This window comes from Cygnus olor, chromosome 1 (assembly GCF_009769625.2).
Source record: "Cygnus olor isolate bCygOlo1 chromosome 1, bCygOlo1.pri.v2, whole genome shotgun sequence".
In the NCBI taxonomy this organism is placed as follows: Eukaryota; Metazoa; Chordata; class Aves; order Anseriformes; family Anatidae; genus Cygnus; species Cygnus olor.
The window spans coordinates 72,411,238-72,435,704 of record NC_049169.1 but is presented as its reverse complement, the minus strand read 5'-3'; the positions used below and the strand labels follow the sequence as shown (position 1 = coordinate 72,435,704).

At 37.0% G+C, this 24,467-nt stretch overlaps 1 long non-coding RNA gene across 3 annotated transcripts in view; it reads left to right on the top strand.

The window, feature by feature from the left end:
* The window catches only part of LOC121073576, a 64,356-nt gene that overhangs the window by 21,086 nt on the left and 18,803 nt on the right, over positions 1 to 24,467 (top strand). For 2 of the 3 annotated variants that reach the window (XR_005821813.1, XR_005821822.1), the window contains exons 1-2: positions 10,284 to 10,433; positions 13,547 to 13,621. This is a non-coding gene — a long non-coding RNA (uncharacterized LOC121073576). Of the gene's footprint in view, positions 1 to 10,283; positions 10,434 to 13,546; positions 13,622 to 24,467 lie in introns of those variants that run through there. The other variant, XR_005821821.1, reaches the window with a different exon arrangement.

The following is a 24,467-nucleotide window of genomic DNA, read 5'->3' as shown; positions in this document are numbered from 1 at the left end:
AGCTGTTCTTCTGAGGGAGTAATGGAGGGAAAGATAGTTTATTTATTTACTTAGAGACTACAGTCAAAGGTGGAAGCTTCTGTGGAGAAATATTTGAAAATAAAGGATGAAGTGAACTGATAGTAAAGGGAACATTTTGCTGTAGTTACAGAAAATTGCGCTGATTGCTCTGGAAGAATTTAAGTTTAGGTTCCTGCTGCAACAGGGCTATGTGTGAGTTGGCTGCCACTGGCACAGTCGAAGTTAGATTCTGTGCTGAAGTCTAAAGTGTTCCTTATTTTGCAGAATTACTTATGTCATGAGTAAGGTAATTAATGCAACCTGTTAATAATAGCTGTTCTTCCTTAGATTCAATTCTACTGTCTCTTATGTACATGGATGGTGACGAGGTGAAATGAGTCATCTGTTTGTATGGGTATCTGTGCAGCTCTGGTATTAGAAACATCTTATTGAAACAGTAAGTGGATACATTCTGTGTGAAGGTTTGTTAATGGCTGGGATTTGGGGTTATTACAGCTTAAGATCTTCAATGTAATATTTGATGGTGCCTTTGGGAAGGGTCTCAGCTGTGATATTTAGTATTCTGTTTCTCTTGTACCCCAGTGGGAATATGATACTCTTATAAATCAGGTTAACTATATCAAGAGGTTTGGAATTAACTATGATGTCATAGTGCGTAAAAAGTGCTAAACTGGAACAAATCATGCACAAATCCTTATCACAAATCTTACTTAATCCTTTTTATATTGCTTGTTATAAACAGACATGTATCACCATATACACAGATTATACATAATAAAATATTATATATATTCCCCTATAGAGAAAACTTAGTCAGCAGGGGATTCAGTATGACTTTTACCACAGATATTTCCAATTACAACTTGGTGAGTACAACATGAAGAATCAGCCAACATTTTCTTACGTAAAAACTGAGAATTTGCTTTGATGTTCATGACCATTTATTAGTTTTCTGAAGGTATCTGTAAAATCAATATTTGGGTTATGAAAACACTGGTGAAATGAGGGAATAATTTCACTAGTATTTGAGCTGGTATGCTTTCTGATCAAAGGCTTTTTTTTCTGAAGAGTTTGGGTTCAATATGAAGTCTTTACTTGTGTGTTAAGTTGCTGTATTTTTAATTGAAATTTGGCATAGAATCAGACAATACAGAAGAATAATTGCATATCCAAGGTGACCAGTCATCACAAACAGTATATAAGCATACTAAAAACTGATAGTTAACAGAACTAAAAAGCCAGAAACCCAAGATGGAACAAGGGAAAAGAGCTGTCGCTCTTGCTTATTAGCAAACAAGATCTTTAGTCCTTTTGGGTCCGATAGACCTAAATTGACAACATACCCTTTGGGGACTTTGCCTTCCGTTTCTGTACAAAACTATCCATAATCTCTTATCAAATCATCACTCTATTTATGGGATGCCTTTCCTGCTAGCAAGTGTCTGATTGACCTTCCTGAGCTAAGTGAGTTGTGAAGAGAGTTCCTCCTCTCTGCCTATGTACTACCAGTACCATGGAGCTTTTCAGTCTATATTTCACTATTTAGCCTGTAAGATTTCCTATGGAAAAAATTACCAAATAGTTGTTATGAAATGGCTTTATGAGGGTGTATATTTTATTTCTCAAAGAAGTAATATGCACCAATTCCTGGTGTGCAGGATTCATGCAAAACAGGAAAACTTACTATATATTGCTATATATATTTTGGAGGCTAACGTATGCAGCTTGTGTGTGTTTTTCTCAGTAGGCTGTGGACTGTATTCAAGTTTAAAATCATGTATAGTCTGCAAAATACTGTGATTATTTTATGCAACAACAGTGCTAGAATCTGCTGGAAATTATTGCATATTTTGTAACATTTTTAAATTTTAAAATGCCTATTTTTATTTCCGTAATAAATGACTAATGTTATTTCATTTACTGTCTCCTACATCCTTTGATACTGTCCTGTGCTTGGTAATGTAATTGCATATAACAGATTTCCTGTCTTCAGCTGAAACATGGAGAGGAATGGCATTTGTGTGACCACTCAAAAATACTAATACTGTCCCAAAGAAGTTGTACTACCATTAGATCATCAAGTTGATGAGCTTCATTGTATTTTATACACAGTAATTACTAAGTTAACAATACATTTACTGTTGTTTGTTACATATTTACATATAATGTTGTTACATTTACTGTTGCTTGTGAACTTGAATTCTAGTAAGAACTGAAGAAACCAGTGATCCGTTTCATTCTTCTGTTAAAAGCAGAGCTGTTCTCCGCAACCCTGCCCATTTAAGATCAGAGAGCAGTATTTTAACAGATGCTCTTTTGTGTTTTATATGACAGGTTTTCATGTTCCTCTTGTCCAAGAAGGGAGAAAATCAGCATGGAATTCCAGTGGCTAAATCGCTTTCTGTAGTTGCAACTAAATGGTTTATTTGCTTCACATTTTGTTCAGTTGCAATCATGTCGATTTAAGTGCTGTCTACCTACATCCCCCAATATGTTACTTTTACTGATGTTGAAAACCCACCCCTTCAAAATGCCTTTATTTAAATGATGCAACATGTCATAGACTGAGAGAAGCATAAAGTTGATCATTTCATGTTGCCCTGAAATAAAAAATTCATGTGAGAATTGTCGCAATTTACCTAAAAATCATATGTAAATCTTGCATGTCAGGCAGCATGCAGCACCCATGCTGTATCAAAATCTGTCGTAGGACCTCTCTTTACCTGATGTAATTTCCTGAATACCTTTCCCACATCCTTTACCATGTTGCTTTTCCCCATATATGTTGTGAGATGCCTCTGTATCTGTGGATTGTATGCACGTTGTCCTCGTGCCTTTGTTTGCTCTTTGCCCTGCTATCTATTTGCTCATTCCTTGTGCTGTCTGACTTTCCTCCTTACGAGATTCTCAGCATCTGTATCTAGTAAGTTGTTTTCTCTCAATAATCTTCTGTGTCAACAAAGTCCTGTTACAAGCTCGCCCCCCCCCCCCCCCCCCATAGTGGTAAAGAACTGTAATACCTCTTTGTCAGGGATCTACCCAGTTTGCCACCTTTCCCTTTGCAAAGCCCTTTTCTTCTTCACAACTATGGAGAGAGACTCACTTTCTTCAACAGAATCTTCATTTAAGAGGGTTATATGTAAAGGCAGGTTTTGTGCTTATAGGCAAAGGTAGATTTTGTTGGAAAATTACAGAAGTAACAGCCAAAATAATGTACATTATCACTTAACTTCTGCAGTAAAGAAATAATTGCTAGGAGAGTCCATGAAGCCTGCTGTAAAGCATAGGTCTCTTATCACCACCCATGTATGAATCTATATGGAACCCAAAGAAATGGTAGTAGCAGAATTCATTTTTCTTCCCCCCTCCTATTTTTAAGAAGCAGACTTACTAAAGCTCACAGAAAGAGTTGGTAAATTGCATATTACATCCTGAATTTACCATGACTGAAGCAAAAAGGGCAGTAAATGGAGGCAGATAGGCAGGAAAATTAGAGAAACTATAATGACTTTCAGATCCTGTTGTTTTTTGAGCACGTGTCTCTGTGAAGACCAGACAGAGAGGAGAGAAAAAGCTCCTAAACTGCCGTCTGTCTTCAGGCAGTGAAGTGTCCCATTAATACTTATCGAAATTAGATCCGTATCACAAAAACATGAACCAGACTTACATACTGGAAGGTCTTCTCATTAAAGTAAGTTAAAATAGCTTTGTTTGCTAATGTCAGATTATACTGATGAATACACCCTGTGCGCATGGACATTCAAAGCAAAGTTCTTTAAATATTTGCATGTTTCATTAGCATTTTTTTTTTGGGGGGGGGGGGGGGGGACAGGAGGAGAAGTGAACTATGCGTTTTTTTAAGCATGTTTGAGCTAATTGTTGTTAAGCTACATATGGAACAGTGATTGCTTTCACTGCCTTAAATGCATCTGAAAAATAGGAAGGTTCTTTGGGAATATTATATTACTAAATTACACAAAATTTGCTTTGGACTGCAGTTTTCTTCCCTTTTCATAACCAGTAGGTCTGTTCTTATTCATGCCTCAGAGTGGGGAAAGTTGTTCTGTGTTTGTTATTGTCATCGTCCTCACTCAGGGCCATCCATACTATGGGAATCTGGGGCATCCTGCATCTGTTCCAAGCACTGAAGCTGGAGGAACCACAGAGCCTCTCTTAGTTGCACTAAAGGTGGTGTCTGAGCTCTTGGCGGCTGGAGCTGTCAGTCACTTGGAGCCAGAGGGCCCCCTTTAGCGTGACTTAAATAATGATGCTGAATTCCTCCTATCGTAGTTGCATGGATATAGAGCATGCGGTGCTGCATCTAGTGAATATAACAGTGCTGCAGTTCATTTTGTTAGGTGGTTGGGAGCTTAGTGTCCTGTCAGTTAACTCTCTATCCCTGAGCAAAGTTTGGGGAGACATGTCAAAGTTTTTGCAGCAAGTAGATATTACTTTAAAGCAGCAACATTAAAGTGAAGTAATGATAATGGGGAGGTCAGTATTTCTGGTTTTGTCACAGGTTTGAGATGAAACCATGAGCAAGTCATTTTACTCTGTTGAACTGCTCCATATTCCTGGGTAAAAATGAAGTCAAAGATCTATTGGATGTTCAGGTTTTATGTATGTATAGCAGTATGTGTGTATTTATTTTGTATTCATTTGTAAGCCTCAGTTAAAAAACACACTGTAAGTGTGAAGCGTACTTAGTGTCCACAGAATAGTTATCATTATTATGTCTTATAATACACTATTTTTAATAAATTTATTTTCAAATAGCTTATTTGTTCTCTCCTGGTTTGGTATTTTGGGTCTGATTCAGATCTACAGGAGGCAAGTGCAGTGCCGTTGAATGGTGTCTGTATATGGCCTCCTCCCTTTGAATAACTGTCACTCATTCATTTTGGAATGGCATTGCTATTTCCTCCCTTTATAGGTATGGAAGAATGGCACGGAAGCAACACTGAATGAGTCATAATACTTAAATAGTAATTGAAAAGCATATTGATGCTTTATTTTACTGCCACATAGAAAAGCCAGGAATATTATTATTTTGTTCCTGAAGTGATTACATGTCCAGACATGCTCTAGGGGAGTTAAAAATTATTCCTAAATACACACTGAGCATACATAGCAAATACATTTATCTTTATACTTAATGGGAGGTTAGTTGAGCTCTACCTTGGTCTTCTGTGTTTTGTTGCCATCAACATCCCTGCTTAAGGCAAACCACAGGACTTACTGTTCTCTTGAAGGTTATTACCTTCTGCTTGTTGGCTGTGTTCTGGCCATGCCTGTTGGCCTTTCTCCAACAGGATCCTTCCATTATGTCTGTAAACTCGGGGTTCCCCTGCCAACAAAACAAATGTACATGTGTTACAGGTGTTTTCTGATAGAAGATAAATCCAGAGTAACTGTTAAAATCTGTTACAACTGTCATGAGAAGTTGTTGCTGTAGTTAATCTTACAATTTTGATTTGTTTATATCATTCACTCATATCTGGGTGGGCTTTTCTTAGTGGCCTTTTTGACTCATTAAAAAAAAAGTGAAAAGTCAAGGAAACAAGCAAATGCTGGTATCTGAATCTTTTTCTTTGTAAGTGATATGAAATGAAAGCAAACATGCAAAATAAGGTTATTACTCTATGATGAAAGATATTTTCTCTGCAGATACCGTGGTGATTAATGACAGTTCTGAATTTTTAGATTAAGATCACAGAAGTAAAGACTTATTACAAAATTTGAATACAGAGACTTGCAGCGAAGAACACTGAAGAAACTTAATTCCCTTCATTTTAGCATCACATTGATAGTGACACTTCTGAGTGGTTAGTAAACATCTTATAACTACATATGGACTTTTGGGACAGTTATTTAGTTGTGCTAGTGTGCTTGATGGACCCATCCCCATATGGATAGATCTGTTCTCGAGGGCTTTCCTTAGAAAGAATTTTGGTGACTGTTGGGTTTTGGGGGGGACGGGCAAGAGTGGGTTGGAACACCCTTAATATTTGCAACAACAACAATAAAAATAGCACTCATTAGTTTGATTTTCTGCGTACTGAGAATCAATGCAATTTCACAGGCTGATTTTTGGGAAGGTCATTCTTGTCACTTCCATAATAACCCTCTTACATTTTGGGGCTCTCCTTCTTTTCTGACTGCACTAAGTCCCAGAATTGACAATGTTTTTCTAGCTATTGCTGGGGAAAAACTTGGCTTCTTATTGAGATATTTGTTGGCTTGTTGCAGCTGGTCACTGTGTGTCTTTGAGTTCTTTGGGTTTTGTTTGCTTGCTTGCTTGCTTGTGTTTTTTTTTTGTTTGTTTGTTTGTTTTTTTTTCTTCTGTTCATATTTTTGTGCAGTTTTATGGCGTGTCTGGTACCCAGATTTTGGATCCATACTTTCTTTTGTCCTCAATAGACAATATTTTTCCATGTGTGAAAGAACACTTCTGGTACTTATGATGCATGTATGTAATTTGCTGCAGCCTTCTTGCATATGCAACAAAGATTCTTTATTTCAAAATTTGTCTTTAATCAAAGTCTGGCACAGCAGAATTTCTTGTATCTCAATAGTTACTAGGCATGTTGTCATGATCTTGCAAAGTGTCTGTCAGAATCTTACCTGGCAGTATTCCTGAAGGCATTTTCCAAGCCTTCATTAGAAATCAATTTAGTAACCACAGAATCTGGAAGTGCATATGTCTGTGTATCATGTTCATACTTCCCCTTAATGTTACATTAAACGATGTTTGCCAGATGGCACTGTGAAAAGCATTGATTTTACAGTATTGATAGAATCTCCGTCTCTCATTCTGTTGCTCTGTATTGTTCCCATTGATCCAAGTTTACTAATGTACTTATTTTCTCTTTCTGTCCTCCCTGAGAATAACAAAAATTGTCACATGTAATTTTAAACTCAGGCCATCAACTGTGTAGTTTTGCAGTCACATGGCTGAGAAATAGATTTGTTTCAGAACTCCTTTCACAAGAACTGTATCAATTAAATGTAATGCAACTTCAGCCTGTTTGGAGGGGAGAGGGACAGCATGAAAAAAGAATCTATGTAAAATAGTTTGACTGCTTGACTTATTACTATGTTTATATATTAATAAACTTGATTGAGCTTGATTGACCCTAAGCTTTCAGTTCATTGAAAGGGCACAGATTTTATTGTAACAATTTGACAGTGCTTTTTCTAGTGGGCTTCATATGAGACACGTTGTAGTTTTTGGTATTTCTCTATTTTTAATCTTTAAATCACTCTGAATCTGTTTGTGGCCTTAATATCCACATTAGGAAAGAACTCTATCAAAAAACTCAAATGTGAGGGTAAAATTGGTTTTTACTGTCAGAAGTAATTGGTATAGTCAGTTACTCTAAGGCTCATCTAAAATCGGGATAAGTTTTCCTGTAACCTAACACTGCTCTGTCTTGTTTTTTAAGCTGATTTTTTAAATAGTTCAGTTGATGGAATTGCTTTTCTGTAAACTTTCTGTTGATTTCAGAAGTATTAATGGTATTTCTTTACTATGTATTGTTTTATTGTCGTGAACTGCAATGGCAGTTGCTATCTAAAAATAACTACATGTAGAGAAATACTAGAAGAAAATACTACTGTTCATGTGCAGTCTTTTATGGAGGAGAGTTGGGAATAGGTTTAGATTTAGAAACGCATTAGTATTGGTCACTATGTTAAGATATGCCTTAATATAAAGACATGTCTATAGGAATCCATGGCCCCTGAGACCTGAGGAAAAGTGTGGAGCAAGGAAGGCTCACTCTTGGTGGAATGGGATCGGGTTAGGGAACACTTAAACTGTATGTATGTAAGCCCATGGAGCCTGATGGACTGCACCCAGGGGTACTGTGGGGTCTGGCTAACGACATTGCAAGGCAACTCTCAATTATCTATGAAAAGTTACAGTAATTGGGGAGGGAAGGGGGGGATTTCCTGAAGACTGTAATAAAGTAAATGTCACTCCTATCTTAAAGAAGAGCAAGAAAGAAGATCTGGGGAACTGCAGGCCAGTCAGCCTCACCTCAGTCCTTGGGAACACGATAGAGCAACTAATCCTGGAAGCCATTTTCAGAAATGTGAAGCACAAGAACGTTATTGGAAATAGCCATCATGGATTTATGAAGGGGAAATCATGCTTAACCAACTTGATATCTTTCTATGATGAGATGACTAGTTTGATGGATGAAGGGAGAGCAATGGATACTGTTTACCTTGACTCTAGTAAATCTTTTGTCACTCTTTCCCGTAATATCCTAATAGACAAGAGGATGAAGTTTAGGTAAGATAAGTAGACAGGTGGATTGAAAACTGAGTAAATGGAGATGAGTTGTGATGAGTGGCATGAAGTCCAGCTGGTGGCAGGTCTACCAGTGGTGTACCTCAGGGGTCAGTACTTGTGCCAATAGCATTTAACATCTTCATTAATGACCTAGATGGTGAGACAGAGTGCACCCTTGGCAAGTTTGCAGATGACACAAAACTGGGAGGAGCAGATGAATTCCAGATGGTAGTGCCACAATTCAGGCAGGCCTAGACATGATGGAAAAATGGGGAGAGAGAAACCTCAGTGAGATCTATAAGGGGAAATACAGTCTGTTCCACTGCCTCACAACCCTCTGGGTAGAGAATTTCTTCCTTATATCTAATCTAAACCTACCCTCTTTTAGTTTAAAGCTGTTACTCCTTGTCCTATCACTACACTCCCTGACAAGGAGTCCACCTCCTGCTTTCCTGTAGGCCCCCTTTAGGTACTGGAAGGCCACTGTAAGGTCTCCTGGTAGCCCTCTCTTCTCCAGGCTGAACAACCTCAACTCCCTCAGCCAGTCTTCACAGGAAAGGAGCTCCAGTCTTCCGATCATCCTCAGGGCCCTCCTCTGGACTTGTTCTAATGTTTTAATGCCATTCTAGTGCTGGGGCCCCAGAGCTGAACGCAGCACTCCAGGTGGGGTCTCATGAGAGCAGAGCAGAGGCGGAGAATCCCCTCCCTCGCCCTGCTGACTATGCTGCTTTTGATGCAGCCCAGGATACGGTTGGCTTTCAGGGCTGCAAGCACACATTGTTGGCAAAGAAGTTGAACTTCATCTTTTTGCATTTTTCCCTTTTCCACGGCAGTAAACTTTGCTTGTTCTGGTATCTGTTGTCACTAACAGTCTTTCTTTTGGTTCCTTCCCCTCCTCCTCCTTCTTCCCCCTCCCCCCTCCCCCCCTCCCCTTTTTAATATCATAAAGAGCGGTGGTTTTTTGGTTCATATAATGAACTGTGTGTCAGTTTTATTCCATTAGTGTACTAGGCCTCTTTCATCTTAGAACAGCTTCAAGTGGAATTTTAGGAGGTGTTAAATAGAAATGGTAAATAAAGCCTATATTTGGGTCAAAATTCATCCTTGCAGGTATCTATCATTTCACTACCAATGCAGCCTTGTTACCAGAATCCATTGGGAACACATTCCCTTCTAACCTAAATAAATCTGCTTTCTCTTAGCAGCATTTTGTTAACAGATGTAGTCCAGAGACTGAACTTTGCAGATTGTGTATCAGAATTGGGATGTTTCAGCTAAATTCAATAAATGTTAACAGCAGTTAACTAACAGCACAGAAGATATATCCTGAAATTGTGAGGAAATGAAGTTACCATTTATGGTTCTGCTTTTTTTTTTTTCCCATGGACTTGTTGATATTTCAAAAGAGAAAGTGATGCCATTTGACTTCAATTTAATTATTCAAATCCACGGATCTAAACCTTGTAATAGGTGGTTGCAAAAAAAGGCAGCACACACATTTGAAAGCAGTTGTCATCAAGCAGACTCACATTAAAACTTTATTTTTAAAAAAACCCTCTATTTTTCAAAACTGTATTGGTTGAATAAATATTAAACAAACAGGTTGAAAAAGTTGAAAATTCATGTTAAAATTGCTCCAGGCTGATGTAAATTATATGTCCAGCACTTAAGCACTTACCCTGTTCTCATTGACCTTGACAGCAATTACAGAGGTCGTATTTCTCTACGGGGAACTGGAGTCTGAACAATTTATCAACTATACTGGAAGCAGAGAAACTTTACTTGTGCCCACACACAACTAGGAGTCTTCCTTTTTAAAGCAAAACTTTCTGTAACCATTGCAAATAAAACCATTGTATGTATATTGAGTTCTTTCAAGTCCTGAGAAAGAAAATGCTTGTCAGTCCTTTTTTTTTTTTTTTTCTTTTTTTTTTTTTTCTTAAATTGTGTTCCAGGAGTAGTCTTCAGTTGTCTGTCATGTCACGGGCAGTACTCTTTAGTGTGCTGAGGGAAGATAAAAAACTATGCAGGTAACTGGTCCTACTGAAGAGTGGACAAGAAGTATTCCTAGAACAGTAGCAACACTGAGAATTTCATGGCTGCTTTTAGGCAGGTATGGTTGTAGTTCAGTGTTTCTTTAATATGGGATCATTAATGGCAATGTATGGTAAAGCAACAGTAGGAATAACCAGGATTTATGGTTTTGTATTTTAACTATATATGCAATTTGTGTTGTGGAAGATATGTGGATTGATTATATAAAGGTTGATTTAAAACAATAAGCTGTTACCAACCCCTCGAACTCAGTGCAATTTGCCTGGACTATATACCTATTAAGTACTTATGAAACTTAGACACTGTTTTTCAGTATTGTTTTTGATAATATTGATCCGCCTTTTGTCTTTTACTCCTTCCCTATCTTAATTTTTAATTGAAATAACTTATTTTATTCTGTCCTTTTTACACCAAAAGTATAATGGTAAGAAATTATGTGCTTTAGAAAGGCCACTTCCAACTTGTTTTTGTGGAAGAACAGTTTTGGATTGCTTTGAATGCTGAAGTAAGATTTTTCTTTAGATCAAGTGAAAACAAATACAACTTTACTTTTCCTTCAACTGTTGTAATCAGAGTATCTCCATTGCCAAGGGGGAATAGCTACCCTGTACAGTTTCCATAACAGCAACTTGAACCAGTAATGATTTTTTTCAGTGTAGTGTGTCTAATTGTAGAAGGTGAAATTCAAAAGGCATGAAGAGGACTTCCTCCCCCTTTCTACAGGGCTCTTTGTATAGTTTCTTTCTTGAGAAATGTCCAGACTTTTACTTACAAATGGATTGAAGGCTGCAGGCAGTTCTCTCTTACTGGCTGTTGGGACATTTTTGAATATTCTATCAAGACGGTTTTAGCTCGTGTTGAACATCTTTCACCAGTCCTCTGCACTGACTAGGTTTTCTGCTATATCATATAGCTTTTTTCAACAACTTATTTGCCTTTTTTTTTTTTTTTAATAAAAAGCATGAATAAGAGAAATGAGAATCTTTTCCTTTGGGATACTGTCTTTACATCAGCTGCAGTTCAGATAAGGAAGAGCCTAATGTATTCAGAAAATGATTGGGGATTCTTTCTTAAATTAAGATTTCCTGCTTAGAAATGGTAACCTGTAGGAAATACAGGAGATCAACAGATAATTCCCACAATTAAGTAGTTCAGATCCGCTTTCTTTTCTGGGATTCTTCATGAAGATGCTAACTGTGATGATTAGTTTCAGAGAGTTATCTGATGACAGCAAGGATTGAGCTACCAACTCTAAAGTTTTTCACTGAATTTTATACAATTTGTGTAGCACTAGCAACTCATAACGGATTTCTGCAGATACCCTGGAGACATGAGGATCATAGTGCCATTAGCATCCCCATGGTTTATTCATAATACATAGATGTTTTAGTTTGTCAAGGAGTATCAAATGGATACCAGACCTTTTTTTGCCATCACAAAGTAATTTTGGTTGGTAGGTTAAACTGTAGTACCTAATAACTTTAGTTTTTTTGTTTCTTTTATGTTGACCTGCCTAGGAAATAACATTTATGTTCTTTCATGAAAAAGAAGATGTAAGCTAACACTTCCTAACTAACTTTGTGTTGGAGAATGACTGTAAGTGACAGATTCTTAGATATTTAGGATAGTAAAAAATTATTCTACAACTCATGGCACAGAATGGCATAGCATGGCATAGCATCTAAAAGAGATCATTTAAAGTCTGCTTCATCTTAGTGTTTTACACTGAAAAAACTCATTATCCTGTAAATATTTCAGTAGTTTGTACAAAGTTAATATAGTTCATGTATTTTTTATGACTCATAATAGTATAAATGTTTACCTAGGGTTTCATTCAGATTTAGTATCATTTTAGTATAAACTGTTAGGCTCTTATTATATAAGGTCAATATTTAAGAATTGGATTTAGATATTTAATTTTACAAGATATCTAGTTTTACCAAATATAAAAATATTCCTTCAGTGTATTTTTTTCACCTCTAAATTGAGTACAAGTTCATTGTCCCTTGGAAGAAAAAGAGCCACCTTTATTTGGGACAGGCTTTGTCCACTGTACTTTTCATAGGTTACAACTAAGTGCTTTTTGACAGCTCAAGCATGTCTTATGTAATCAAAACATTTTAGAGCTTTAGAGCTTGAACTCAGTAAAATGTCAAAACTTTGACTGAACATAGACTTCCTAGGTATTCACCTCCTATACTGAATTTATGTAGTCCTCCATTATTTTTAAATATTGGTAGAGTATTGTTTAAATTTCCAGATGTGGTAAGTATGAGGTCCAAGTTAAAAATAAACAGTTGCCAAAATGTCCAGTAGCAGGGGAAGGAAGCAAGCTATCTATAGCAAATTGATTCTGTCACTGTCATAAGCAAATTGCCCAGTCCCTAAACGTTGTCTTTTGTTCTGCTCCATTGGCTGTGAACAACTCTAACCTTGATTCTGAAGATTTATTGCTACAGATAAGTTTTGTGGCAATAGCCTTTTGATCTCCTAGATCAAGATTGAATTATAATGTATACCAGACTGTTTTGAGTCTAGAGTTTTCAGCTTCAGCGTTGTTTTTAAGAAACTACTGTCAACATATCTTTATGTAAAAATGCTTTAAACTTTGTAGAAATTGCTCTAGTCTTCAAGTAGGCTTAAGATACGGTTTTGTAAAACCAACTGCTCACTGAATATTTATTCCTAATTGATAATGCATAACAAGATATTAGTTTTTAGGTTAGACATTCATAAAACTTCAAATGTTAATAGTTACAGACAAACAACTTCGTTATAGCTTTGCAAGCATATTTTCCGTGTTTTATTTTTATGGGATTATTTTCATTTACATGACAGATGGGTATATTGGTTGGAAATTCTCTATCAAGTAGTATACAAAAATATGTGGCAATGTACAGTGCCAGGATGATAACTAGTGTTTGGCATAATGCTTACAACAGTATGTTTCAATCATATGCAGACTTAATTCTCTTCAGATCTCACCATTGAACTGGATAACCCTAAATGAGGTCTGCATGTTTTTTGCCCTTTCTGTCATAGAGCAAACTAAATGATAAATAGCGCACAAGAGCAAAGTGATTGATAGCATGGCACTGAAAATATGTTTTGCAAATGTGGATGCTGATGGGACTTTTTCTCTTTGCTGCTTTCTCTTACACCTTGTTTTAGGACTGATCAAGTGCCTGACTCAGATTGCCATTTGGAACATAAGCAAGCAGTGTCCAGATTTCACCATGAAGACAGGTATTTGACGTCCTATGTACCTATGAGAGAGCCTCCATTATTTTAGAATAGGTGCAGCGTGCTATCCCAATCTCTGCCATAATGGTATTTTTCTTTACTTGCTTGACACAGCAGGCTTAGACTGCTGCTTCTTGTTGAGCAGACTTCTGCAATTTTACCCAAAGGTTATTAGTGAAGTTGGATTGAATGGTCTTTCCTATAGTTACTGGCTTTACATGGTTATGTTTGGAACTTTTCTTGCTAGGACATTATAATTTGTCTTCAGAAAGACAAATGTATTTAGTTATTTAGAAAGCTGGGAGAGACTCTAGATTAAAAGAAAAAAAAAGCAGTTACAATTTTAAAAAACTGATGTAGGAAACTAAATGGAGAAGAAAGAACCTTTGTAGAGAAAAGGAGTATTGTGAAAACTTGAAGAGAGAGTAAATATAAATTTGAACTACCTGAAGGAAGGGTCTAACATTCAGGTTCATGTTTACAGTTCTTTATCACGGCATTATGAAAAAAAAATGTGGTGTTATTCGTTTGCCTTTATTGTGAAATTCATGGCTTGTTGTGCCTTTCTACCTAATTATGCATCAGTTTTGATGGAATGGTGATGAACTGTGAGGGGATCTCTCTCTCTCATCAATGCCTCACTTAATAAATATTTCTCATGAAGCTTAATATAAAATTTACTGTAATATAAAAATTCCATCTTTTTTGTGGTTTGGTTCATTTGCTGTGCAAAGAAGATATAAAACATCTTTTTCACAAACTACATTTTTCTCAAAACATTTTTAGTCATTGTCTCTTCCCCGGTTGATTTTTTCCATGAAAATCCCTTTCTAAAATTATGTGCCTGAACAACAAACCAAGCAAAAGTGGTTATCATCCTAGAGTATGTACAGAACTTTTTTCAGACACTCAGGGAGCTTTTTTCTTCATTTTTATATTATGATGAAAAAGGTAACATATTTTTAATGTTAAGCCGGAATAAAACATGCATAAATCAATTGGTGAAAGGTTTCTCATCTTTTTTACAAGTGATTAGTGCTTAATACTCTTGGTGCTCCATTAAGAGCAATATTAATAAACATGTGTTTTACAACTCTGTTTTTATGTAAGACTTTTCAAGAAGAGCTGGATATGGTGTTGGAAGAGACAGATTTCAGAATTGAATCAGCTCGCACTGGATGTAGCTCTTCACTGTGTCTCTGAAGTCATCCAGGGAAAATAGGAAGACATACTAACAGAAAAAAAAAAAAAAAAAACAGATTTTTGTCATGTGGTTTTAGCCATCTGTTTGGTGCCTCTCCCTTTGTAGTCAGGGGAAGCGGTGAGCCATGCCATCCTAAAATTGGCACTCTGAATAGGCAGAATGAGTTTGCCTCTGGAATGATGGGCAGCATAAAAAGGTGGAATGGAGGTCTTAGAATAGATGCCTGACTTTTTGACTGATTCAGGTATCTGAGGTGAAGCCCACTTTGAACGTTTTTAGGTTCAGACTCTCAGTTACACTTTCACTTTGTTGTTTTTATAAGAAAGATGTTAATCTTGATGAAATTATTTGTTTACATTATGTCATCTGAAAACAATATTCTATCCTAGTATTTTTCCTCTTTATTTTCATATTTTTCCTTTTCTCTTGGTTTATACCTATTCATTTTTCCAGGTGAAGGAATAGTGGCAATAGCAAATGCAGATTTACGTGTACTCAAAATCTACCTATGTAGGAATAGAACATAAAGTAAATATTTGGACATATTTCATACATCAAGAGTGCATAGTTTCATTCGTGATGTAATTCATATTGGTTGTATGTTCAGCTTAGTGGCATGTATTCAGCCTTGAAATGTAGACATCTCTGTTGTGTTCAAAACTTTATTGCAAGCCTTAACTGATTTTGTAGTTACATTCATGCTATTACATTTACATTATCAATTGCTGGCTGGTGTGAAGTGTTTCTTCAGGTGATTAGATGTTCATATACTGATTCTATTGTCAAGAATGAGTTATTCTTATTCCAAGAGAAGACAAAAGAAGTGTCTACAGTACCACCTTGATCCATAAGCGGGATTGTGTCTAATAAAGTTGATAGTATATGGTTCCTGTTACTTGAACTGAGTAAATCAGGGAACATTGTTACCTACCACCCTTTGTTCATGTTTTTTGTGCTGTTTGGAATTTTAGCTTGGTAACCAGGATATCGACAACAGCGTAAAATACACCACACATCTGTTTGCAATTGCCTAATTTTGATGGTGGATTTCCTGAAGAATTATGGTAATATAAAGAATTGGGAGAGGATTAAAAGATTGTTGAAATTTCCAGCTAGACTTCTCTTACTGTGTTTTCTTTTGGATTCATGCAATCACTCGCATTAAGGTCAGCTGTTTTTAAAGTACTCACAGGAACAGATTTTTTGAGTTATAAGAGTCATTTGTGATGACTTTAAATGTCAATAACCCACTTGTTTAGCATTAAATGATCAACATATACAAAGATTCCCAGGCTAGCTAACTAGCTGGAACACAGAAATGGATTAGCTTTTTTGACTGCAGTACAAATAATGTAACAACAGCATACAATTAATTACACATTTCAGCACTATAAACATGAAGAGATGTAGCTAATAGATTGCAGGACTGCTTGTTGACTTAATGAACTTATCAGGAGCGTTGACACCTAAGGACCAGTAAACTGGTGAATTGAAGGTTATCTACTTTCTGTCAATCTCTGGTCATTTATTCAGCAGCACAGATGTCATCTGTCTACAGCTGTTGCTACTGGATACTGGGTTTCTATGACATGTCTAGGATAGGTGTAGTTGTTTGTTTTTTTTTAATTATTATTATTTTGTTGGTTTGTGTTTTTGTCTTTTTTTTTTTTTCCTCCAAGAGAAAGGCTGGAAAACAATCCTGTTGGCCTTTTTTCAAGTTGTTGATCAAATCTGATTGTATGTACTAGGATAACAGCTATGATAATGATCTTGTCGCTTGTGGAGGGATTCTCTGCTCTGTGTAATACTAGCAGGCTCAAAGACTTTGTAGATTTCTTTATGGCCAATAAGCAAATAATAAAAAATGAATATTAGAGGGAATAAAATATTCATGCAAGTACAAGTGTTGTAAACTTGCCCTACTATTCCTTTTCCAGGAACTTTTTCCAGTGTCTGTTGCTGGCATGCCCCCTTGCTTCTGCTCCAGCCCCCCGCCACCCCATCCTCACTGTTGCGTAACTTTCTCCTTCCTGAGGATCTTTTTATTTTCTTTTCCAGAACATTCATACTTGTTTCCTTGTCTCATTTCTGCCTCCTTGCATATATTCTTTCCCTTTTCCTGAGACCTTTAAATTCATTCTCTTGTCAAAATTAGCTCCCCATTTTTCCCCTGTTTTTAATGAACCCCAAATCATTTGTATTATCCATCACCCTGAAACCCACAGCCATCTATTCTACTTAGTAATGACCAGTGATGGTATAGTTTGGGACTAGAAGGAAGAGTCAGTTTCTTGGGTTAGTCAAGGGAATTAGGAAAGTTCAAAAACGGTAGCTTCTTTGTTGAAGGAGAATGAATGAGAGAGGCCTCCTATTATTCTTTGTTTACTCAGGTGGTATGTACTTTCCACTTTTCCACATCTTTTTGTCTCACCGGTGGAAAAGGTATCATGGACTCTATTCATGAGGGGCAAGGTGAACACATGAAAAAGAATTTGTCAATTAGATACAAAACTGCTGTATCCTGTCTTGAGATGTAAGTGAATATAAAAGAGTATTCCTAGTTAAATGATAGAGATCTGTAACCACTCTCTCAAAATATGTATTGTATAAACTGCTGGACGTACTTGACCAGTAAAAAAGAGCAACATATGTGATAATTTCTTTCCAGCTGTGGTGTTGCAAAGCATGTCAGAAAATAAATCTCGTACCAGACTAACTCCTGGAAAAGTAGTAGTTAATTTTAAAAAGTTAAAAATCCAGAAATTCAACATTGCAAAAAGTTTAAGGGAATATTTTTTGTAATGGCAGAAGATTCATTAAATTATGGTGTAGCATAAACTTGAAAAGTTAATGTGTATGAAATGGTAGACTTGGATTTAAGTAATACAAAATGTGAAGTATATCTTTTAAATTTTAGAGGCAAGCATATATCTTTATTAAAATAACTGATGGTTGTGTTGGTGATTCTAGTAAATCAATTACCTATTTTGCATTGTAATTGTTGAAAGTTCCTAAAGTGGCTGCCCCAGCATAAGCATAAACAAGGTAACTGACATCATTCTTAAAGAGTACTGGAAAGCTCAAGTATTAGCTTCCTTTACTCTTTAATACAATCTTCTAGATCAACTGCATTTTTAAAAACAAAGACGTTTATTTTGGGGTGTGAGAGCATGCCATCACACATGCAGTTTTGAAAACATTGTCCCTGGTGCTGAGGAAGCTCCAGATAAGTGCATTTTTTGCCACCAGTATTTGGGTCTGTTAAAATGCTGTGTGATGGCCACCAGATGGGCTATACCTTTTTAAAAATGCTTCTTATTGCAGTAAAGGTAACGGCATCTTATAACCTGTTTATGAAATATCCAGTTTTACCTGCTCTTTAACATTATGCTGCACTAACTGAATGACTTCCATTAGCATCTTTGAGAATTTGGTTAAAGTTTTCTCCAGTGTGATCCATTCAGTATATGTTGTAACTCTCTATTCAATGTTTGGAGGAAGCTAAGTTTCTTATCTACGGCTTTAGCAAAAGGCTTCCAAGGCTTCCAAAACAATGCTTCATGCAGTAGCATTCATAATACTGCTATTACCTGTTTTTCTAAGTTCTTCTCTTCCATGTGACACTCTCATCATGTGACAGAAAGGTGGATTCTGGAAAAGTGATGGGGAGGGACTGCAATGCTAATCTGCAGCAAAAGGTCTGCTTTTCTTACTAGGTTTCCTCTGAGTGCTCAGCCCAAGTTGATGCCACGATGCAAGCTGACATGCAATGCTGCAGCCTCTCTCCAATAACTAACCACCTATGTTTTGCACATTTGTTTAGGGAATGCTAAAGCTGTGTGGTGTTGTCATATGATAACAGGTTTAACTGCAGAGAAGAGATGGCTGAAAGCAATTTGCATGTGCCTTGCTTACAGTGGGGAAGATGTGACCATTTTATACTGTAAAGTTGGAATTTCATGTTCTTAGTTCATCAGATCCACCATTTTGTCTCCCTGACTGACTTCAGTTACATTTCTATTTGGGAATCTGTGCTTCATGGTGTGTTGTATTAAGAAAGCCTTCTTCAAACAAAGTATCTTGTAGTAAGACAACAGCAGTGGAAGGAAGGAATTAGAAAACAAAGATTTGTGGGTAAATATTATCTCACTAATGATTTGTTCCTGTTAGTAAATAAAATACAATTTTGGAGCATGAGGCTTTATTGTTAGTGTTCATTCTTATATTCTTCAGTATTTGCATGCTTTGCCTGTCCAGATCAGAACTAGTTTTAAAGGTTAGCTGAAAAAGAAACCCAAACTACCTCATTTGGCATTAGCTTTTAACTCTTAAGGATAGAAGTGGCATGTGTTTCACAATACTTTTTCTTCCTGTCTGCTTTTCCAGACAGACTGCAACTGAATTAAACCATCGTAGCTGTAGAAGAAATGACCAAGTTAATGCACTGTATTCTTAAATAACTGTAGAGCAGTTCCAAATCTGCCACGTGCCCCAACGAACAAGAAGTTTAGGATGGAGACTGCAATATCTGCCATCCTGTCTGCTTCTTTGGTAATAATTTCCTGTCTGCACTTGCCCAGTTGCTGTCTACCACTAGCTGTCATATCTGAGAGTCAGTCTCACAAGTTTGTGCATTTGGTTTTATGCTCATCTCAGCCACCAGAGAGCCAGAATGTGAAATGAGAAGATCTTGGAGCTTGTTCACAAGTGTGAAGCTTCTTGTCTGACTCTGGAGTTACAGAATTAGAAAGACACATCTCAATTTTGGTAGTTCTTTTCCAGTCTCTAATGTAAGAGTTGTAGAGAGCTCCAATCAAGATGCTATTACTGATTTTTCCATTCCTTCCCGACCTCCTGCCTGACTTGTGGGATGATATGGACTGGCAGAATTAGACTCGTATTCATATTTAGCTGTAATTATCTTAAATAAACATTTTGCTTAGTCAAAGACAAAGAATAATAATTACTCTCCCAGAAGTCTCTCTGAAATACTGAGAGTGGGATTCAGGTGCCTACACATAAGCCTTTTTTTATGGCCTTGGGATGTGAAATGTCTGCAGAAGGCTGGCAGACATGACATAGACTTCGAGGTGGTCTGCCAGGACATCTTGGGTTTTTAAAAATGGCAATAGACACCCATATCTCAGCACCTCAGTCATGTGTCTCTTTATCACTGTCAGGTTCACATTTTTTTTTCTGGCACTTTTAAAAATTAACCCACAAATCTTTGCACACATTTGCAACGCTACCAAGCAGGACTTTCAGCAGGACACACTTGACTTGTGTGCAAAATGCAAGTGTGCAAAAGCAAGTATGAAACAGCCAATTTCACACTTAGCATAACATGGACCCTTTGTAAATTTGGTAGCCAGATGTCCAGGTCAAGCCCTCAGTGCAATGGCTGTCCCTTTTTCATCACACTATTATTGTCCCTTCCTATTATCTTTGACCACTTTTTATAAAATAGATGGCAACTGTACTGGGAGCTGGACCTAAAGCTAGTCTCCCAGCCTTCTCCACTGATCTAGAAGGTCTCATATACAAACACAGTCAGTAGCTGACACAGGGCAGATGGCATCTCTGTCTCAGGCCTGTCCTGCACATGAGCCCTCTCTTCTGCTGCTGCACAGCAGTTGGGCCTTCACCATTCCTGGGGCTGGCTGCTGTGTTCCTTCAAGGAGGTGTACCCAAAAACTTGTGTCAGGAGTATACCTTCCTGCATCTTTCCTTTAAAATGTACTCACAAAAACATCAGGACAGCTTACAAATGGTATACCGAGTCCAGCAATGTTTGGACATGAGCTAGAGCAATAACCTTTTGATATAAAAACACAAAATGGTTGAGTTCAGATAAAATAAAAGGTTTGAAAACAACTCTCCACTTTCTTTAGTGTGCAAACTGAAGGACAAATCTTTCGTTTCAGTCTTGATCTCCACCCAGCAACTATCAATAGCTTTTCTTGGTTGTAATGATCTTGACACTGACTATACTGGGTCCTCAGGGAAAGGTCAGTCTTTTTCTCAGGTCTGAGGCCTGTCTACCTGTCTGCTGCCTGCTCTTCTCCAGTATCTTTCCATTTGTTTTTATAATGCAGGCTGTTAGCATGCTGCAATTTCCGTGATTCCTCCTGTTTCGTCTGCACTCCACAAACTTGCAGCAGTCTAACAGTCTGTAAAACTGTCAGGAAAGGTACAATTTCTGCCTCCTCCACCTTCCCCTGGAGGTGTTTATGTGACCCAAATTGCAATACGCAGCAAAAAGCAAACAGGCATTTTTATCTCTGCTGCCAGCAGAACATAATATTCAATAATAGATGATATATTTTGAACAAGTGAAGTAGATAGCTCTACCATCACCAGCTGATTTTAGGAGATAAGGTGTTTTTCTAGATTATAGTAAGTAGGTAACTCCTGGCATTAAATGCAGCATGCTTTATTCCTAGCAGAAGTCAAATGTGTACAACATGTTTGCTATTCTCAAAAAATTGGTGAGCAAAAAGACTTTCCTCAATGCATAGCTCCTGAAAAGTCTCAGTAGTCTATGGTCATTTGATATCTGCCCAAGACTCTGAAGACTCTCTCGGCCCATGTTGAAATAAGTTCAGGTGGCGGCACACAGAAGCAAAAACTTAACGACAGAAAAGCAAATACAGGAGAAAGTTCTTCAACAGTAACCCTCCAGAAAAGTCTCCATCCCTTCCCCTGCACTGTGTGGGCTATGGTAGAAGCATTCTATAAGAATGTTGTTAATAAAGCTGGATATTGACAGACTGCCTACTGTTCTTCTACTGTAAAGCATGGGTATATTGAGGCTGCTTTCTGGATATTTTGTGGGAGGGAAAAATGCTGTACAACAGACATGCATGGCTTTTTTGGTATTAGAGGAGATAAGGGGCATTGGAAAAATCATTTCACATCAAACTTTGCTGTTCTGTCTGCTGCACAATTTGTGGTGTTGTAAATCATGTACCAGAAAGAAGATAACTCACAACTGTGAAGAGATTGCATACATGTAGTGTGGCCTTTTTTTTATTCCTTAGAGACAATTGTCTACCATATTCTGGTTCCTCTTGTTAAAGAAAGATTTTATATTTTTTTTTTATTTTTTTTTTTAGTTGTCAGTACTGTCAGTTCCCAAACTAATCTGCCATTCAATCAAGATACCCAATATCTGAGTGCTCTGCTATTTGAAAGGAAGCCAGGGACACTTCTCTCTGTGCATCACTTCACTCGATCTTACAAATGAGTGGCTCTGTAGGTAGTAGTAGTGGCTCAGAGGTAGTAGTACCAACTTTGTGTTGACTGGCTTTGGTCAGCCCTGTTGCCTGTTCGAAAAATTGAGGTGCCAACCATGTTGACCTCTGCTGATTTGCAGGTGGCAGGAGATGTGGCATGCCAAGCAGATAATTATCATAGCTGTATTTTTTACCTGTTAGAAACAAAATAATGTCAGATACATGTATGTATAGCTGGTAGTTACGGCACATGGAGCTGCTTTGTTCTTGTCCTGAGCTCACGTCTAGGTGGTATGCAAGCAGGTTCATATTGTATAGCAGTGCTAGACACAGTGTTCAGCCAGCAGTTTTGAGGCAAGAAGACCAAGGGTGCAGTTTAGCTGAGAAAAAGCAGATTGTGTGTATGCATGCACATATACATACGCACATGTCCATATGATAGAGTGCATATGCAGTACCTAAATACTTTGATAAGCCCTTTTCTAGTAGCAAGAATAAGGTAAGCTCTAGGTCTACTTGTTGCGTTTACTATTCCTTTACTTAGGTTAGTATCTCATGGGATTTTTCTTTGATGGGTATTCTAGCCAGCTAGCATCAGTGGTCCAGTAAGTAAAAGGATTGGGTACCTTGCTCTGTACTGTGATGTTTTTGAAGAAATGCGTAGGGTGTGGGTTGCTGAGATGTGGCTTGATGGATGTGATGATACGGTAAAGGTCTTGGCAATTAAGCTAATCCTGTAACATATCCTAAAGTCTGGTTCAAGAATTGGAATCGATGGCACGACATGGGGAAAGTATTAAGCTATTTGTAAGGCTGAACTAGCATGTAAGTTGCAGAGGAAAGATCTGGATAAATTAGGGGCAGTTGATTCAGTGTACTCAGACTGCAGAGCTCAGAAACAGTGAGGAGATACTTGGTCTTAAGGTGAGAAGAAGCAATGCAAATTTGCCTGGAATAACATTAGCTTTATGTCTTAGAGGAGAGCCCTATTTGCCAGGGCTTACATATAATAGCCACTGAGGTTAATTTTTGGATAATAAAATCATTTTGAAAAACTAAACGTCTTCCCTAAACATCCAGAGAGCTCTCAAAGGCTCAGGAAGAAAAAAAAAGAAAAAAAGTCACAGTATATCTCTACAACATTATGTTTTGCTTATCCGAAAGTTCTGATTATTTTAGAATGACAATAGAAACATGTGTTTTCTCTGTGATAGTATTGCTTTCTTTTTCTTACCAGCATTATTTTTAACTGATTAGATTGGAGTTGTGAAGTTCAGAGGAAGTAAGATAACTACCTTTTTTAAACAACTATCAAAACTGATTGAACAGCAGTTACTATCAATTTAAAACTCCTTGTTCATTATTGGTATTGTTAAATAGTTACATACAGTATTAAATTCAGGATTAGCTTTTATTTGATACTAAAAACCAGCATCTAATTCTCTTGAGTATTTCAGTGACTGATCCATCATTAATGAAATAGTGTGGCTCTGTATGCTTACCTCCACAGAGAGAAGATTTTGAAATATAGTGGCAGCAGCTAGAGACCTTCTGAATTGTGAGGCTATCTTGCAGAAGAGAAATTGGTGACAGCTCTGGCAAGTATGTGGCACCAAGCAGGACTGCAAACTGAAGCCAGTTTATTTCATGTCACATCACCTGATATAGCAGAATTATAGTTGGGTAATACTCTTGTCACTTTAGAGGTACAATAGTCATTTAATACAGGTGATCCTACTTTGGTTACAATTAGCAATTACATTAAATTGAAACTATAAGCAAGCAAAGATGGAAAATATTTTCTATCCATTTTTATTTTTGAGGTGATATACGTATAGATCCAGTACAATCTGTGAACTGTGCTATAGAATTGAAGAATAAATGTCAGCCTTCTAGCATTTCACTCTTATTCAGGGATTTTGAAGTATTAATATTTCTAGGATTATTTAAGGTACCTATTTGTGAATTCATACTCACACTGCCCACCCTTACATGCAGTAATTCTATTGGGAGTTTTTTTGCAAATGTTTCTAGCCTATCTAATGCTAAATAGTGTCCACATTCAGAACAGTTGATTTTTTGCTGTATAGATGTACTCTTTGTTGTTTGTAACCTGATATGGTTCACCATTTATATTTTTTTACTTCAGAGAAAGATAGAATATACTGAGGTTAAATAACTAAGCATTAAATTTGTGAGTAAAATAAATGTAGAGATTTACTTGTCCTAGACCAGAACATTACAAACTGGAATTTCAGAACTAGAGTTAGATTTAGCAGAAACTAATGTGACAGAAGTAGTACAAGGGTAATACATCTAAAACCATGTAACTACTATATAACTAAATTAGGTATTTAATATCATGTCTTGGCATAATTCCAATGCCTCTTATGTATTTTGTTGCAAATTG